This window comes from Crinia signifera, chromosome 9 (genome assembly GCF_055691185.1).
Source record: "Crinia signifera chromosome 9, ASM5569118v1, whole genome shotgun sequence".
In the NCBI taxonomy this organism is placed as follows: domain Eukaryota; kingdom Metazoa; phylum Chordata; class Amphibia; order Anura; family Myobatrachidae; genus Crinia; species Crinia signifera.
The window spans coordinates 131,038,403-131,058,604 of NC_139225.1; positions in this window are offsets into that span (position 1 = coordinate 131,038,403).

A 20,202-nucleotide genomic window follows, 5' to 3' on the forward strand; every position below is an offset into this window, starting at 1 on the left:
AACTTTATTTAAAGGTAAGAGCAGCACTGAGCTGGCCAAGCAGATACCAGGCTGCAGTGTTACACTGTGTAAATGCTGGTGCAGAGTACAAAATATGTTTAAATGTATTTTAAATGAATGCACCTAAAGGGCAAAATGCACTTTCATGGTCTTGAGGGAACCCAGAGCTCTCCCTGGGCAGCAGGGTCTACCTGACCATGTTTCATGGCCAGGAGAATCTGACCGGGGACCTTGGTTGCCCATCTCTGGAATTTGAGAGAGGTGGTGTAAATCGCTCAAGACTCGGAGAAGTCAGAGGTGACCCCCAAATTCTTACTGTATATCTGAATAAATCTTCCTATAGTGGGGGTGTGCTAGCACTGGACAAAAATCTACATAAAGAGTTACCAAAAGAGAGAAAATCTTTTTTCTTCAAATCTAAACTCGTGCCCTCACATCCTAGATTCCTTTCAAGTAGAAAAAAGGGTGTTTGACAGTTCCTAATATATTTATACATGTTGAGCATATCCTCCCTTAAACGTCTTTTATCTAGTGTAAATAGTCCCAAATTGTTTAATCTTTTCTCATAGCTTAAATTCTCCTTTCCCCTAATAAGCTTTGTTGCTCTTCTTTGGATTTTTTCTAATTCTATGATGTCCTTTTTATAGTGCGGGGCCCAGAACTGCACTGCGTATTCGAGGTGTGGTCTAACCAATGTTTTGTACAGAGGCATAATTACTTTTGAGTCCCTAGTTTCCATGCCTCTTTTAATACATGCTAGAATTTTGTTGGCCTTTTTTGTTGCTATATTACATTGAGCACTACACCCCAGTTTGTGGTCTATTTGGACTCCTAGATCCTTTTCGAGTACTGATTTACACAATTCATCCCCGCTTAGGGCCCTTATTCTGGTTGGTGCGGTCGAGCCGCATATGCGGCTCCGACCGCACCAGACGTATCCCCGCCCACACTACGGACCGCCACGGCCGTCCGTACACGGACGGCTGGCGATCCGCACGAAAATGGTGGAGGCGTACGCCTCCACCATGGTGGGAGCTGCCCCCTGCATTCGATGGTCGACGACCATCGAAGGCAGGGCCGCACGCCGCGGCAGCTCCCGCAAGCTGAGACCACACGGACAATCGTCCGTGTGGTAGCTTGTATGGGGGCTGAAAGCTGACATCCGCCGACGTCAGCTTTCCGCCCCCATGAGTGGCGTCATGCCCTCATTACCATGCGTACGCCCCGCATTGCATGGGAACGCCCATGAAACGCGGGGCGTACACATAGGGAAATGAGGGGATGAAGCCCCTCACGCCCCTATACGCCCCCTTTGCGGCGGACGAAATCCGTCTGCGGCGAAGGGGGCTGCACATGCGCAGATTGACCTCTGCGCATGTGCAGAAGAAAAACATCGGCGGTACGGCCGCACGCGGGCCGTACCGCACGAATCAAAATAAGGGCCTAAGTTATAACTAGCACACTGGTTATGTCTTCCAAGGTGCATGACCTTGCATTTGTTCACATTGAACCTCATCTTCCACTTTTTTGCCCACTCATCTAGATTGTCAAGATCATTTTGAAGCGTGGTGATATCTTCTGATAATTTAATAACTCTGCTCAGTTTTGTATTGTCCGCAAAGATGGATACATTGCTGAGTAACCCCATCCCAATATCGTTAATAAAAATGTTAAACAAAATGCGCCCAAGAACCGAACCCTGTGGCACTCCACTTAGTACTGGCATCATATTTGATAAGGCACTGTTCATGACCACTCTTTGTTCTCTATTACATAGCCAGGCCCTACCCATCTACAGATATTTGCCCCTAATCCCATGTCCTCCATTTTATTTATCAACCTCTTGTGTGGTACTGTGTTGAAGGCTTTAGCAAAATCTAGGAAAATCACATCTACAGCGTTTCCATTATCAAGGTTTTTGCTAACCTCTTCATAGAAACCAAGTAGATTAGTTTGGCATGAATGATTTTTCACGAACCCATGCTGGTTATTACTGAGTAAACTATGAAGGTCTAAATATTCCTGGATACCATCTCTTAAAAATCCTTCAAATAGTTTACCCACTATTGATGTTAAACTAACAGGTCTGTAATTAGCGGGATCCTCCTTTTTCCTTTTTTGAATAATGGCACTACCTCTGCTGTTCTCCAGTCTTTTGGTACCTTTCCTGATGATAGTGAATTATCAAAGATATAATGTAGAGGGGAAGCTAATTCCACCCTTAATTCCATTAGTACCCTAGGATGAATCCCATCGGGCTCAGGTGATTTATTTGTTTTGATTTTGCTGAGCCTCAATATTATTTCCTCGGTAGAGAATTCAATATTGAGGTCCAGCTTGTTCATCCCATTTGTGGTATGTGTGCGTTCCACAGTCTGCTCTCCCTTAGTAAACACTGATGAGAAGAACTAATTTAACAGTTCTGCTTTTACCTTGTCCTCCGTAAAACTTTTTCCATTGATATCGGTTAGTGGGCCTACAGATGGGTCTTTTCCCATCTTTGCAGGGGATGGCGCTGGCGTCGCCAGCCGCCATCCCCCGCCAGCGCCATGGCGATCGTGAGAAGGGGACGCGCGCGCACGAGAGGCGCGCGCGTCCCCTTCCGACGGCGCTTCCATACGTTTCCCCGGGTCCCCGCCGGCTTGCCGGCGGTAACCCGGGGTCCCCGCCGACTGCCCGCACCCCCCACTAACCCCCCCTAACCCTGTCCGTCTCCCTGAGGCGGAGACGGACAGGGTTTCCGTCGCGCTAGCGATGGAGACTGAGACGCGCGTGCGCGTGAGACGCACGCGCGTCTCAGTTTTCTCGCTGGCGAGGCTGCTGGCGGGTCGCCAGCGCGTACGTTCTGGCGACCCGCCAGCAAGGATGTAAAGCATGACATACTGTATGTTGTCCTTAATTATACGTTTCCTATTTATGTATTTGAAAAACTTATTGGGGTTAGTTTTACTTTCAGTGGCTATGCGCTCTTCATAATCCCATTTAGCTACTTTGATTGCCCCTTTGCAAATTTTGTTTGATTCTTTATATTTGGTGAACACCTCCAAATTTAAGTTATTTTTATAGAATTTAAATGCTCTTGTTTTATTGTTGATTGCTGACCTAACTTTTTTTCCAACCATGGTGGCTTTTTTTTATTGAATTTACCCTTAGTTACTTTAGGAATGTATTCAATAGTTAATGATTTGAGTACATTTTTTAGAGTATCCCACATTTCCTCAGCATTTATCCCCTCAAAAACTGTTTCCCACACAATTCTTTTTAGGGCTTCTCTGAATAATTCTAAGTTAGCTTTTCTGAAGTTTAGTATTTTTTATGATGTAATTTACTGAAGTTGATTTCCAGTGAAACCAAATTGTGGTCACTGTTCCCTAGGTGTTCAATTACTTTTTTGTTTGAAACTAAATCTATGTTATTTGTTAAAACCAAATCCAATAATGCATGCTCGTGCGTTCATTGCTGAGAACGGGGCTCACGAACATCTTTGACATGCGCATGCCCCATTCGGTAGATGGCGCGGGCTGGAGGACGGCATGCCGGGAGCTGCTCAGATAAGAGAGGCTCCATCTGTATAACAGTGAATATGGCTGTAGCACAGGTAACATAAATAAGCTACTCCACTGGTTAAGCAACTATGCTGTGTGTTGTCTCAGGGTTTCCTGAGTACAATAACGGTGTACAGTAACTCTACCACATCATCCAACTTGTACATACATATTTCCAACAAGTAATGGCCCAGAAAAAAATGCAACATAGACGTTTGCTATGGAATGCAATTGAAGCATTAAAGATTGTGTAAAGTGACAGTAGATTCTGATGACAGTCCAAACTCAGATGATTTACAGAGCCAGATTAAGGTCTAAATGGGCCTGGAGCTGAAAATGATCAAGGGCCTATTATGCGCAATAATGTGGGGGGCGTGACCAGTGTTCTGGTTGGGTGGTCTGCTCATGGGTGTGTCTTTATTTGTGTAAATGCTTTCAACTAATTATATATGCCTGGAAAAGTAAGGGGGCTGGCATAAGAAAAATGCATGAAGATATATTGGCAGGTGCCCTCCAAAGGTACACCCGCAGGATGCCGATGTCCTCAGATACTTGCGGGGTGAGGCGGCACTCCAGTCATAAAAAAAATACTGAAAGCCGAAACTTGGTAGACAACATTTCAGCACCTTTTATGTGGTCACCTAAAGTTACCACACCGTATACCCCTTACACAAATCATGTAACACAATTGTAAGCCCCTTATACTGTACTTGCCTCTTACATATTATGACATATGGAATGAGCCAAAATTCACACCGATTGAGCCAAAATTCACACTATGGCAAACAGATTGAGTCAAAATTCACGTTATGCCACACAGATTAAGGAAAAATTCACATTTTACCACATGGATTGAGCCAAAATGCACACTATACCAGGCATGTCCAAACAGTGGCCCTCCAGCTGTTGTGAAACTACACGTCCCACCATGCCTTGACATAGTTTTAGCATTCCCTAATAGCAAAACTGTGGAAATGCATGGTGGGACTTGTAGTTTCCCAACAGCTGGAGGGCCATAGTTTGGACATGCCTGCACTATACCAAACAGATTGAGCAAAAATGCACAATATGCTCCATAAACAGGGGCATTTGGCGCGCATTAAACATTGACACCATAATGCCCATTACATGTTAAGCCACACACCATAATGTCCATTAGGTATTATGCCAAACATCATAATGCCTATTAAAAATGATGCTACATAAGTGTTGCTTACCTACATGTTCATTGCCAGGGGTTCGATGCTCATTGCCAGGGGTTCCATGCTCGTTGCCATGTGGGATTACATGCTCATTGCCAAGGGGGAATACATGCTCGCGGTAACTGGGGGACAGCCACCGCGGGGCAGAAATGACAGCCATTGACAGCAGGGCCAGATTAAAGCAGGGGCAAAAGGGGTCAGTACCCATGGGCCCCCTCTAGCTAGAGGCCCCCTGTGGTTGGCATGTATTTTTAACAAAAACATTATTATTATTTTTTTTAGCTAAAGGTTTTGTGCATGGGAGTGGGGTAGTGCTGCAGCTTCACCTATCTGCCAATGTGACATTGATTAATGGTGCTGAGCATCGGGAGCCAAGGCACACTGACTGCACAAGTGTGCAGTGCATTACTGGGAGTTGACACTTTGACACTTTGCACAAGAAGGTAGAGGCTGAGAGGTTTATGCTGAGCTCTGATTGGTGGAGCTCATTACATGCTTCTCAGGCCTATGGAGGACAGCAGCAGCAGCCTAGTCATGGGAGGGTTTTTAATCAGAGGCACTGACACTGTGAGGTCTCCTACAGTCCTACAGAGTAAGCAGTTACACATTGACCAAGTTTATACTGTCTTTACTCTGTGTTTTGATAGTATAATATTCTCTCATGCAATTTGTGGCCAGTAATGACAAGTGCAAGGGGGTCCCCCTGTCTTAAGTGCCCCGGGCCCCCCGAAGGCTTAATCTGGCACTGATTGACAGCCGGGCAGAGAGCAGGGGGCTGCCCAACAGTATTCAGAGCACTGCATGTCCCGGCTATTTGAAATAATACCCCTTTCACACCAGAAAATGCAGGGACTTACCCGGGAATATGATCCCAGGATCATTCAAGGACATTCTCGGACTGGCCCCTTTTACACCAGCCTAATCCCTGCATTTTCTGGTGTGAGGGGGAGAGAAAACCACCGCCGCCCCCTTTAAACAAACAGCTATATCTTCGGAACCAACTGACCCATTTAAATGTAGGCTTCGAATGATTTTGGTCCCGTGAAACTGGGCCGTTTGATCCCAGAGAATTCTGACCTCAAACAACATGAACTGCCATGAAATTACATTTTAGAAATGAAAAAAAAATTTGGTTTACCCACAATATCTCTAGAACCAATGAACCCATATGGACCAGGTATCAGATTGAAGGCCCAGCGATTTGGGTTCGACTGAGATCAACCTCGAGCTTCTGTAATGCCGGAGTGGGAACTGACAGCCGTTGGAACCGGGTGGAGGTCGGAATTAGCGGGTCCCATGTTATCCTATGGGGACAACGTTCCAGGTTTGCCTGGCGGTATCTCTGGTTCCCGGGGGGCTAGCGACACGGGGCTGGGCTCGTTGGAAAGCCCTGAACCTCAGCTACAAAATGGGCCTATTTGGAGAGTGGGCCTGGAGCTGTAGCTCCATCAGGCCCATTGTTAATCCGGCCCTGATGATTTAGAGTGAGCTATGGGTACTGTTGGTTGTGTAGTGTAGAGCAACATATTTTGTATCATTCATGGAAAGATGTTAGCAAAAGACAAAAGGATAGCACTGCAGACAGTATAACAAGATGGAAGTTTTAGGAGTAAGGCCGGTTTCACACACTCCGGCTCCTGCCGGATGGTGAAATCCCGCATGGCCAGGGAGCCGTGCCGCACACATTAGTTGTGAATGGACACTATTGTGTCCATTCACACGGGACGGTTATGGCCCGGCCGCACGGTTGCAGCCGGATCCCGCCACTGGAAGGGACGGCTGCCGGGCTGTGGCCATCCCCTCCATCATAATCTACTGTGTGCTGCACGGCTTCCTGGCCGTACGGGCTTTCGCCGTCCGGCAGGAGCCGGAGTGTGTGAAACCGGCCAAAAGATATGTATTATCTAATAATATTAATAATCAAGATATCAAGGGCCAGATGTATCAAGCTTTAAAAAGTGATAAAGTGGAGAGTGATAAACAACCAGCCAATCAGTTCCCACCTGTAATTTTTCAAATCCACGCTGTAACATGTCATGTAGAAGCTGATTGGCTGGCTGATTATCACTCTCCATTTATCACTTTTTGAAGCATGATACATCTCTTCCAAAAGAGGGTAAGGCACTTGATAAGAGTTTATTTTGCCTAGTTAGGTAAATATGGATAGTTAATCCCAATAGATAGATACAAAAAAATACAGGAAAATGTATAACTGTGCTAGGAAAGATAAGGCATGTCGCAATAAAAGTATGAAGCAGGCATATTTAATACAATATATATTCAATCAGATAAATTCAATGGGAGGCTATTCCATTTATCCACTACCCTTTCCGTGTTATTGTTTTTACTTAAATTTCCCCTGAACCTGCTTCCCTCTGTTTTCAGTGTGTGTCCTCAAATTCTAATACTTCTCTTCCTTTGTAGCAGGGCCATTTCTAGACAATTTAGCTCCCAGGGCGAAGAAATAAAAATGCGCCCCCCCCCCCCCCCCCCCCCCAAAAAAAAAAAAAACATAACATGGAATCATAGAAATTGCGAAATAGGGGATGTGGCTTAATTTTAAAAGGGGGTGTGGCTTAATATAAGGCGTGGTCTAGCAGGAAAACAATTACCTTATATCACACTTTTGCAACCTGCATGACCAGACATTGGTTACTGCAGGAATTGTTATTGTCCTCCCGCACTTAAGTTGGCTGGCCTCACAGATCAAGGCCAAACAATGACAGGCTACTTAAAGCATTATACACTATTTATCCGTGATGACAATTACCCATTACGCCGTACACTGTGATGACGATTACATATTACGCCGCACACCGTGATGACAATTACACATTATGTCGCACACCGTGATGACAATTACACATTACGCCGCACAGCATGATGCCCATTAGACCCCACACTGTGATGCCCATTACACATTATGCCCCATGTGCCGCTGCCGCACAACTGATGCTGTTTACTAATATGCCCCCACAGTGCCAGCTATGCCCCCACAGCGCCACACATATGCCCCCACAGTGCCACAAATATATGCCCCCACAGTGACACACATATGCCCCCACAGTGACACAAATATATGCCCCCACAGTGCCACACATATGCCCCCAGTGACCGAAATATATGTCCCCACAGTGACACAAATATATGCCCCCACAGTGCTACACATATGCCCCCACAGTGACACAAATATATGCCCCCACAGTGACACACATATGCCCCCACAGTGACACAAATATTTGCCCCCACAGTGACACAAATATATGCCCCCACAGTGCCACAAATATATGCTCCCACAGTGCTACACATATGCCCCCACAGTGCCACAAATATATGCCCCCACAGTGCCACAAATATATGCCCCCACAGTGCCACAAATATATGCCCCCACAGTGCCACAAATATATGCCCCCACAGTGCCACAAATATATGCCCCCACAGTGCCACAAATATATGCCCCCACAGTGCCACAAATATATGCCCCCACAGTGCCACAAATATATGTCCCCACAATGCCAAACTCACTTTGTCTCTCCCTCTGCTGCCGCTGCTTCCGAGGGGAGGGGAGCGCATCGTGCCTATCTCCTTCCCCTTCAGTGTGCACCTGAGCTGAGCCGTCAGCCATTCATACCTCGCGCCCGAGCTCTGATTGGCTGACACCGGCAGCCCAGTGACATGAGCGAGGGGAAGGAGAGACGCACGATGCGTTCCCCTCCCCTCTCCAGGAAAATCTCAGCCTCTGCTTCTTGTGTCGTGCGTGGAGTCGGGCCGGCCGGGGAGACAGAGCGGCGGAGGAAGGGAGGAGGAGGCGGCGGCTACGGCGGCATTGGGGGAGACTGCCGGGCGCCCTGGCTGTTTCAGAGGCGGACAAGCCGTGCGGCGCCCTGGGCTGCTGCACGGCTTGTCCGCCTCTAGAAACGGCCCTGCTTTGTAGAATGTATCCCTACTGTACTTTGTTAATACCTTTGGTATTTTATGGAAGTTTCTATCATATTCCTCCTTTCCGTACTCTGTCCAAACTATACATTTTAGATCTTATAGACTTTCTGGGCAAGTTTTGGGGTGTAGGCCATGTACCATTTAATTGTTCTTTGTACACGCTATAATGTATGTATGTATGTATATATATATATATATATATATATATATATATATATATATATACACAGAAGGAAGAACCCGTCACTCAGGGCTTAGGTAAGCTGCGGTGCAGAGTAGCTTGCTCTGTTGCCGTAAGTCGATGGTCTGTGTCAACACACAGACATCCATGCACAAATTTCAAAGAGACAAAGGCACTCAGAGGCTTGAAGAAGGTGAAAAAAACTGGAGGAATTTTATTCCATAGCCTGTCTACGTTTCGGGAGTCATGCCCCCGTCGTCAGGACAAAAAGGCAAAGGTAACACACAGTGTTACCTTTGTCTTTTTGTCCTGACGACGGGGGCATGACCCCCGAAACGTAGACAGGCTATGGAATAAAATTCCTCCAGTTTTTTTCACCTTCTTCAAGCCTCTGAGTCCCTTTGTCTCTTTGAAATGTGTATATATATATATATATATATATATATATATATATATATATATATATATATATTGTTAATGACGATAAAATATGACCAAAGAAACAATAAGTGAAAAGCGCAGGTTACGTATTATGTCCGTAACCAGCGTACCCTTTATACCTAGCTACGTGCGAACAAAACGTAGCGCAGCGTAGCGTACCTTTATTGTGTATTGTACACCAAAGAACCAGTACTATATTAAGAGATCCTTTCGCAGTACTCAGTCTCTAATCTGCGAATATACCTTTAAGGACAGTGTCCGTAATATACCTTATCGCTATGTGCGAATAAACAGACACGACCACTTAATAGAAGTAAGGAGATAGGAACTCCGCAAAAAGATGTATTTAAGTCCCTAACGGACAACAGGGGGTTACAGGAATAGAAAATACAGGTATAACAGGTAATACAATAGACTAACAATACAATATAATAATCAGGCTCTACTAGGGGAAGAAAACAGATACAGGATACAATCAGCCAACAATAATAAGAATAAATACCGTGAATGCAACCGTTACCGTCTCCTCATCAAATATGCGCAGCGCAGTCCGGTCAGAGCTCGCTATCGTTCAGGGTTGAACTATAGCCCGGTCGAAGGTCAGGGAAAGGAAGATGTGCCGAAGTGACCGAGGCCGCCCTGGGTCACCTATCTTATAGGGTCAGAAGGGGGAGGTCAAAGGCCATTCCTATTGGTCAGAGATCGTATGTCAGGTCCACTGTGATTGGGGGGGTAAGATGATACACCTGGTTTGAATAGGTGCAGGGGAGTGAACTTTAGGAGTCCTTTGTTTGTTAGTATCATCGTCAAGAGTCGTAAATAGCTGTAGAAACCGGTTACATCTAGATTCCTTTGTTATATACTTTCAACCGAAACTGTCTTGGGAATATGGAATATGTCCATAACTATCGGGCCGTGTCTATTGCGAAATATTCGCAATGACCGGAATACTGCGCATAAGAAACGGAGCGGAACGGTACTAAACACTATACAGACAGATGTATGCAATGCTAACTAAGCTATGTGTGGCGTTCTAAACCTTTAACTATATTTTATTTAGTGTCAGTATGTTCTTATGAATTTATGTGTAATAGTATGGCTACTCTTCTGGTCCACTTTGTCACACAGACTCGGGTATGGAAACTTTATTAGCGCAACTCTGCGAACCAAAATGGCGGCCATACTATCATAAAATGGCGTGTATGCAACTCGACTTTCACAGTCCACCCTTTAACAGTAAATATAAAACTGTTACAATACAAAACATTTTAAAACAACAATACAGAAATTCATAATCCTAACAGAGAAATTGGGATCCGTGAATTAAACATATAAGGGGAGTAAACCATCTGCTCTTGGCCGATCCGGGATCATGGATAAACGATGGGTCGCATTTATCGAACAATCTACTCAGGGTCACGAAGGATAATATACAATTTTTGAGATAAAAATAAAAACAGGGGTGGTTACAACATATACACGTTCACAAATATGGTTTCTTTAAAGGGAGGTGGTTTCGATTCTAGGGTCATATACCAAACCCTGGTCTTCCTCTGCATCTCTCGTTCTAACACTCATGATTTCTGTACGTTTTGTCTTTCCCCGGGTCACCACCTTTAAACATTTGAACAATAGCACAAAGACTATGATGGCTCCACCGATACAGAGAAGGAGTTTTCCTATGCTAGCTATGATCCCTTGCGCCCATTCTCCTAAACCAGAGAACCAGTGCATGGGATTCAACCAGGAGGTCCATTCACTAACTTTGCTACCTATTTCTGCCAGGCTAATATTGTGTTCCCTTCTAAATTCCCATTTGAGCTGAAGAATCTCATCCATCCGATGATCAATGACTTCTTCTGGGTCTTCAGTATTGTTGGTGATATATGTACAACATTTCACCCCAAACTGTGTAGAGAGGGTGACACAATATCCTCCTGTCATAGCTGTCAGATAGTTCAACACCATCCGATGTTGGACTAGCTCTCTTTTATACGCTTGCAACTCCTTCCCAGTGTATCTAAAAGTGTCATCATAAATCTCAGTGATGTTATCTACCAAGCTGGCTAATGCTTGTATATACTTAAAATTTATGACTGGCGGTATGGGTGATATGTACAAGGAGGTTTATGTCCAAGAGGGACAAAGAAAGGCAGAACCAAAAAGGTTTTTTGGGGCACGCTTTAATAAATAATTTTTAAGATAAATGGAATGATGATAAGATTAAAATATAACTTTTATTACACTTGTTTAAGATAAAGGCGTCAAAAGAATTTCTTCGTCACAAAGAATTGAAACTGAAAATGCTGAGTATTCAAGGAATTATTAATAATTCTAGATATAGTAACTACAAAAATAGATATGAAGTCACAAGCATAATAACTCAATGTTTTTGCGAAAATGTTTGGTTATCCGTGGGACAACCTCCGCACCCTGGTCAATAAGATTAAATACAGCTATTGACACTTCATGTATTGGGTGCGATTAGAAAAGGCGTCATTAGTTAAGAAAGAGGTGCAAAAGATGCTGGAAGGAATAGAGTGGAGGGGAAATGCCCTCATGCAAACCAGAAGCAGCTGTATCCCAATTAACTATACAGCACCGAATATTCCCTACTGGTCCCCCAGTAGGTACTGATCCGGCCTCTCACTGCTTAGCTGCTGAGATCGGACGGGATCAGGCGGCACAGTGAAGTTTGATCGTATCCGTAATGGGTTCTGAAGCAGGTGGCTGACATGCAGGACTGCAGGGCACTTCTGCTTTCCAGAGGGTCAGAAAAGTCACCTCCCTGTTGACATAGGTGACATTGCAGGGGGGGACTGGTGGCCCAGATGGATGAGAGAGTGACAGATATAGGAGATTGCAGTTCAAGTGGTTTATGCGATACACAGACCCTTCTGCTGTCCTACCATCATGGTGTACATAGGATGGAGGTTGAGAGTGATAATCTGTGTCTGCTCCCCACAGAGAGAGAGTCAAAAAGGGAAAAGATAATAATAATAAAGTGAATGTACCCCGTATTAGTGTCTCACTTGTGTCAGTATAGATGAAAACTGACCAACTGTATAGACAGGGGGTTAGAGTATTGCTTTGAATTGACAAAAGGAAACAAAGTTCAATAGGAATCCATGAGACCCTGTCACCTCCCTGGTAGTAATTGTCAAACAATGATGTTAGAAAATGTTACAGTGTGTGAGGTCAATTATGGCTTAAATGAACACAATAGCAGGACCACATAGGAAAGATAAACATGTGTATCTAGCGAAGTGGATAGCGGGCTGACACACTTTAAAGTATTAAACTGAGTTCTCTTGCAAGTTGTAAGGTAAACTTACACAGGGCTTGTAATCACAATTATCAGAAGTCAAATAACTTTAGGTTGTTACATTCAGTGAAGTTAGAGATACTTCCTGTGAGAAGCCAATTTAGCGCAAGTCATAAACTATAAACTATATACAGGTGACAAAATAATTGGTGCTAACCACAGGTACAGCAGATAAGTAGTGATACACACAATACAATGCTGATTCTGGGTGCAGAAATCAAATGACAGCATAAATATCGCATAAATATAGCAGATTTGTCAGTGCATAATTCAGCTGTAAAGACGCCCGGTTTGAGATACAGAGGTACCTGCTGTCGGAGCGCTGATGATCAGCGTGTGTGCTCGGCAAGGATTGGGGGTGACGTTGGAGCAAGATCAGTAAGAGACTCCGGCACCAGTGTCCGTGGGACCGAAGCGGGGAGGCCGGCTAACTCCGTGCGGCCAGCTGTGTGTTATGCCGCTGTTAGGAGGGAATCTATGCGCCGGCACCAGTGTCCGTTAGGCGTCGGCCGGGAGACCGGTTTCTCGCCGTGCGGACAGCTGTTAGGTGCCGGTAACTGCAGTAGGGTGAAGAGATGACGTCAGGGGGGTTGTCCCGGATAGAAGACACGTGTTTCGCACTTAGGCTTGTTCACGAGTGACGCCAATGGGTGATATCTAATGCAATGAGGAGTTGGATACCGAACGACTCGTGTATCATTTCAGAAGCTAGGGGTTCTTTCTTGATTGTTAAATCTCTTTTGTGGATTTGATCATAATGGGTATGAGTGTAAGGAGGAGGTATACCTCTGTGTATGCTCACCATCTCATCATGTGTGAGGGTCATTACTTCAGGTAACACTCTACCTAGGTAACAAATTCCAACGTAGTTCATGGAGAGCCATTTGTACGCCCTTCTACCACAAATATAATAAACGTCGTCAGGGAGAAAATAAGGGACAGAGTATTTCATGATTTTATCACACATTATCCATAAGAACATTCCTGTCCCCTGCTCCCTGACTTGTTCCTCACAGGTTTCCGGCTGTAGGGTCACATTACAGTAGCCGGCTGATACTCTGCCGGCCATCATTTTACTTTTCTTCACCGTGTAGACATATTTATAATGTCTCCCACTGGTGCGGATCTTTAACAGTAATTCTTTATCAATAGGCTCTCCATCTGGACGCTGGGAGTAAGTTATTGTCTGGTTGTGCCATGTCACTTCCCAAGTACCAATCGTTCTGGAACTCGAGAAGTTCATACATACCAGGGACTTATCCACTTGGTATGGGTGTAATCTAAGACTAGGGGACCTGGTATACAGGTATCTCTTATCCAGTGGCCTCCCTTTATTTAATACGTTTATCTCTGAAATATTAAGCGGGTATGGGACTAGGCCTACACTACTCCTTTTATGTAGCACTTGCGAACACACCCAGCATTCTGTTTGGTTTAAGACCTTACCCACTAGTGAGTGGTAATCACTCAAAGGATGTCGGCCTGTAGTTGCCTTACTTGTCGACTGACATCGCTGGATGCATTCTTCTTCCATTTTCGGTTGACAATATCTACAGACACAGTACTCACCAGACAATAACCCATCACATAGCCCTTGAACTACGTTTTCCTCATACCTTTTACCTTCTCCTGTTATGGGCAAAGCATCAAGCTGGTTTAGGGATTCTACCTCACCCATATCTGGGTCCATTATTACACTGTCAGGACTCCGCTCCGATCGCTCTAGAATGTGGCAGCCACCGAGTATCTTTGGATGAAGAAAAGGACACAGAAAGAAAACAAAGAAATATATGCATAACTGTGAACCTGTTGCTTGGAGTCCTTCCATCATCTCTACCAGGGGACTTTTATTTGCTCTGCTCTTGGACCTTTGTTCGCTCAGGTTGCTCGACCTTGGCTGCCTTTCAGTCTTCCCGGAACAATGCTTCTAGCGACACTTCTTCTCTTTCGCTCTCTGCACTCGTGAACTCTGGGTTACTGGCTTTCTTGCAGTGGGACGAATGTATCCAAGTCTCTCTCTCTGCGACTTTAATTGATGTAGTGCTGGTCAACAAAACTTGGTACGGTCCTTCCCAACGGTCTATCAAACAACCTGAGCGTAAAAAATTTCGGATCATAACAAAGTCTCCTGGTTTAAGATTATGACAATTCTCGGTAGGCATATCAGGGTTCAGTAAATTCAGCTGCTTTTGTTGTTTCCTTAGCTGTTTGTTTAGCTTTAGGATATACTGTACAGTTAGCTCATTGTTACATTTGAGATCATCCTGTGGGTCTATCATGACGTGTGGCTGCCGACCAAACAATATCTCGAAGGGGGACAAGTTGAGCGGAGCCCTGGGAGTGGTTCTAATGCTATACAGCACAATAGGCAATGCCTCTGGCCATAACAACCCTGTTTTAGCCATAACTTTACCCAATTTGTTCTTAATAGTACCATTCATTCTCTCAACTTTGGCGCTCGCCTGGGGACGATATGGAGTATGAAGTTTACTATTAATCCCCAGGAGTTTACACATGATTTGGAAGACCTCTCCTGTGAAATGAGTGCCTCTGTCACTCTCAATGACCTTTGGGATACCATATCTACAGACAAACTCCTGACATATTTTCTTTGCTGTAAAGGTAGCAGTGTTGGAGGCAGCGGGGAAAGCCTCCACCCAGCTGGAAAACATGTCAACACATACTAATACATATTTCAAATTTCTACAGGGTGGTAACTGTATGAAGTCGATTTGTATTACCTGGAAAGGGCCTTCTGTAGGAGGGATGTGGGATGGCTCTGTTGGGATGGCTTTTCCAACGTTCTTCCTCAAACAGGTGAGGCATGACATTGCCACTCTACCTGCTTGAGAAGCGAACCCTGGTGCACACCAGTAGGCCTTTACCAGCTTGCACATACCTTCCTTCCCAAGATGTGTCAGCCCATGGGCCGCCTCGGCTAGACTAGGAAGGTATGCCCTGGGGGCCACTGGTTTCCCGTGTCCATCTCTCCAAAGTCCGGTGGACTCTTGGCCACATCCCTTCGACTTCCATACTGCTCTTTCCTGTGGGGAACACAAATTCTGCATGTCTATCAGTTTGGATGTGGATACAATGTTCAGTGTACAAAGGTTTGTAGGATGGGTGAAAATATTTACAGGGCATGCGGCCCTTTTCGCTGCCTCATCAGCGCGGCTGTTACCAAGTGACACCGGGTCCTTCTCTGATGTATGAGCTTTGCACTTGATAACAGCCACTCTGTCTGGAAGCTGGATAGCTCCCAGAAGTCTCCTAATGTATGTCGCATGCGCCACTGGTGTGCCAGCCGCCGTCATGAAATTTCGGAGGCGCCATAGGGCTCCAAAATCATGCACTACTCCGAAAGCATATCTGGAGTCGGTATATATGTTAACTGATTTTCCTTTGGCCAGTTCACATGCTCTGGTCAGTGCCACCAGTTCCGCTACTTGTGCTGAGTGAGGTGGTCCTAAGGGTTCAGCTTCCACAATACCTTCTCCATCTACTACCGCGTAGCCTGTGCACAGCTCTCCCGTCTCCGTCTGTCTATGACAGCTACCATCAGTGAATAAGGTTATGTCTACCTCACTTAATGGGCTGTCGCTTATGTCAGGACGTGCTGTAAAGGTCTGATTCAGGTAGGTCATGCAATCATGCTTGTCCTCACTCTCACTAAACTCTGCTTTACCATTTTCAGCAACATTCCCATCACCCTCCACCCTTTGTGCCTTGGAGGGCACATGAGGGAGGAATGTGGCTGGGTTTAGTGTGTTGCATCTTTTGATGGTAATATTTACCGGGGCCATCAGCGCCAGTTCCCACTTGGTGAACCGTGCTGAGGACACATGACGTGTTTGGGCAGAATTTAGGAGGGCAGAGACAGCATGGTGAGCATGAACAGTTAAATCGTGTCCCAACACCACATCCTCACTCTTGTTTACTAGTTGCATCACCATGTTTTTGTACAAGTACTCCTGCCGCACACCCAGGTGATTCAGTTCCGTACAGTTCAAAGGGTTTCCCATAATCTGGCATTCCCAATGCTGGGGCCTTTGTTAGGCTCACCTTTAATTCCTCGAAAGCCAGCTCAGATTCCTCAGTGTGAGAGACCCGGTCTGGCTTAGTTGAGGAAACCATCTCTTGTAGTGGTAATGCCAGAATAGAGAATCCTGGGATCCAATTGCAACAGTATCCACACATGCCTAGGAACGTACGGATCTGGTGCTGGGTCTGTGGCAGTGCCATGTTTCGAATCGCTTGGATTCGGTCGTCGGTGAGGTGTCTCAGCCCTTGGGTAAGGCAGTGGCCCAGATACTTAACCCTGGTCTGGCATAATTGTAGCTTATCCTTTGATACTTTATGTCCTGTCTCTGAGAGATGCATCAGCAGCTGTCTAGTGTCATCCACTGATGACTCCAGTGACTCAGAACACAACAATAAGTCATCGACATATTGTATAAGTATCGAACCACTCATGGGTTGAAAGGATTGTAAACAATCATGCAAGGCCTGGGAGAAGATGCTGGGGCTGTCTATAAATCCCTGGGGGAGTCGTGTCCAGGTATACTGTACTCCTCTGTAGGTAAAGGCGAACAGATACTGGCTGTCGGGGTGTAAAGGGACAGAGAAGACCGCAGAACACAAATCAATGACAGTGAAATGAGTACAATGAGGTGGGATTTGCATCAGGATGACAGCTGGGTTTGGCACTACGGGGAATTGGCTCTCAACTACTTTGTTTACCCCTCTTAAATCCTGCACTAGTCTGTAGCCCCTCCCCCCGCTCTTTTTCACAGGAAAGATGGGACTATTGGCCGTGCTGGAAGTTCTAACTAGGATTTCCTGTTGGAGCAATCGCTGGATCACAGGGTATACTCCTAGCTCAACTTCAGGTTTTAAAGGGTATTGCGGTATTTTTGGGGCTATCCTGCCTTCTTTTAAACGGATCTCTACTGGAGCTACATTTGCCATCAGCCCAGCATCCTGTCCATCTTTAATCCAAAGGGAACTCGGTATTTGTGCTGTAATTTCAGCTACCCTAGATGGATTTGACTCTACAACAGTGGAATACAACATTAGCCTCTGAGGACTATCCAGCATATCTTGCACTTCTTGTGTAAGATTTCTAGGAGTGTCCAGGAATACCCCATCGGGGGTGCAATAGATGACACATCCCATTTTACATAGTAAATCTCTACCCAGGAGGTTAGTCGGGGCCGCTGCAGCCAACAGAAAGGAATGTTTGGTATGCAGAGGCCCGATTGTAACCTCTGCTGGTTTCGTCAGTGGGTAATGTTGTATTTTTCCTGTTACCCCAATTGCTGCTACTGATTGGTCGGTGAAACCCAAGTGAAGAGGAGTGTTGAGAACAGATCTGGCCGCCCCTGTATCAACCAAGAAGGTTTGCCTTACTCCAGCTATATCAACTTTCACCTGAGGTTCCTCTCTAAGGTGCTTTGTTAGTCTAACTGGCTGTAGGATACAGGTATGACCTGTTTCCTATTGTCTTACCTGGGTTGCCCTTAGTACGGTGTCAGCCATCAGATGGGGAGGAGGCATGTTGCGTGACCTGTCTGTCTCCTCCCATTGTCTAGGGGTTGGGTATCTCCGTGTCTCACCTTGGTGAGGCTCCCAGTCTCGTCTATGTGTTTTGTAACTCCTGGGGTTTCCTTACTTACATTGTGCTGAGTAGTGTCCTTCCCTATTGCAATTGTAGCAAATAATTTGCTTTCTACCTGTGTCCCTGGTGTTTCGTTGGTATGCAACTTTATTTGGGGCATTTGTAAGAGCTTGGATGCTAACCATCATCAGTTTATCAGTTTGCAGTTCTCTGTGCTTCTTAATGTTACGGTCGTGGTCCACAGCAGATTCCCGTAGGGCATCCACTGTCATTCCACGCCAGTTTGGGAAAGAGGTTTGGACTCTGGCTCTCAGATTATCTTTAAGCCCTTCCACCAGCACAGAGACAATCATCTCCCTCAGGTGGGGGTTGTCCTTAGGCTCGGAGACACCAGTGTATTTTGATACCGTTTTCAAGGCCCTGGTGAAATAATCACCAGCGGTTTCACCATCCTTTTGCTTGATGGTGAAAATCTTGCTATATTCCACTGCCGCAGGAAAATATACTCCCAATTGTAAGTTGATTAGGCGTATATTTTCCTGGTTGATCTCATCATTTATCTCCCTATCCACTTTCAATCCACTGTCCTGAATGAATTTCGGGATGTCTATGTGGGTAGGGAGACAGGCCCTCAACATGATTCTCCAATCCTTGTTGGTGGGTTCATCAGAGTTTCCCAGATCCCTTACAAATTTCTGGCTTAGGGCCAGATCTTTCCTAGGATCAGGGAAATCTGTAATGATGGATAAGACAGGGTACAAGTTAGCAACGGTTACATTATTACTCATGTCTCGCTTATTAGTCATTAACCCCTTCGGCACATATGGGGGTGGGGGAGCTGATTCTATTGCGGCAACGGTTGCATTTTTATTGTGGCTGATTGTATCTGGCACTGCCAGACATCTGATTCCCCATTGTTCCTGTCCTTCCTTCTGCCACAATTTAAGAATTTCTATGTGCTTCACTCTCTTCTTACGACTGGAGAGTAGACATATTTCATCTTTTACTGCCGATAAGATTTCTGGATCAAAACTACCAACACTGGGAAATTCTAACTTGCTGCCTTGTGTCATCTTTTTCCATTTCTTTTGGTAAACAACTGCTCGTTCACCGTGCTTACAGCACATAATGAAAGCCGCCGATCCTTTGGGTCGACTCGCTTCTTCCCTAACTGACACGTTATCACTGTGTGACCCGTTATTACCCATAATTACAGGAATAGACGTTCACAGCTAGTAGATACCGGTGGGTTCGTTTAAGTTGAGAGCTCCCCAAAACACTCACTTCTCAGCGACCTAGAACGTTCCCACAATCAAGTGAGGCGCGAAGGGTACGAGGTATGATACTCAATCACCAAATCTTATAATCTTATATAGGGAACTACTAGCCAACTTGTAAGGTGCGGCCTAATTTTTCCAGGGCACAACAAACTTGTTTTCCTGTACCCCCAAAAACTGTTTTTTCTAAATCAGTTAATCGGATCACTGGGTTCCGATTTAGCTTCTTGTACCCTCCTAGCGGATCAAAATAGGTAGTTCCACTGGAGGGGCAGTTCCTATGGGCACGTCGTCACGTGCACCTTGTCCTACCTGGACTGTCCTACACTGGACTACACAGCGCTTGAGTCGTGCCGTCACACACCCGTTCGCCTCAGTTATGTTTCACACTGGGCGCTAGTTACACCTTGGTCTTATGCATATATTTAAAATATTTCTGTACAGACAATCTTCCCAGGCTGGTAGCTTTTCACTAGATACTTATGCAGGTATAAATCCCTTATAAAAGGCTATAGGAATCTATTAAAATAATGCTTGAGTTGCTTGTTTTTGGAAAATGAACAAAAAGAAAAAAAAAACTTATTTTCTTTTATTAATCACCGCCCCATCCACAGTATATTACTATACTGTTTAAATAAAGCTAGTGATTCAATACTGTTCACCTTTGCGTTCCTA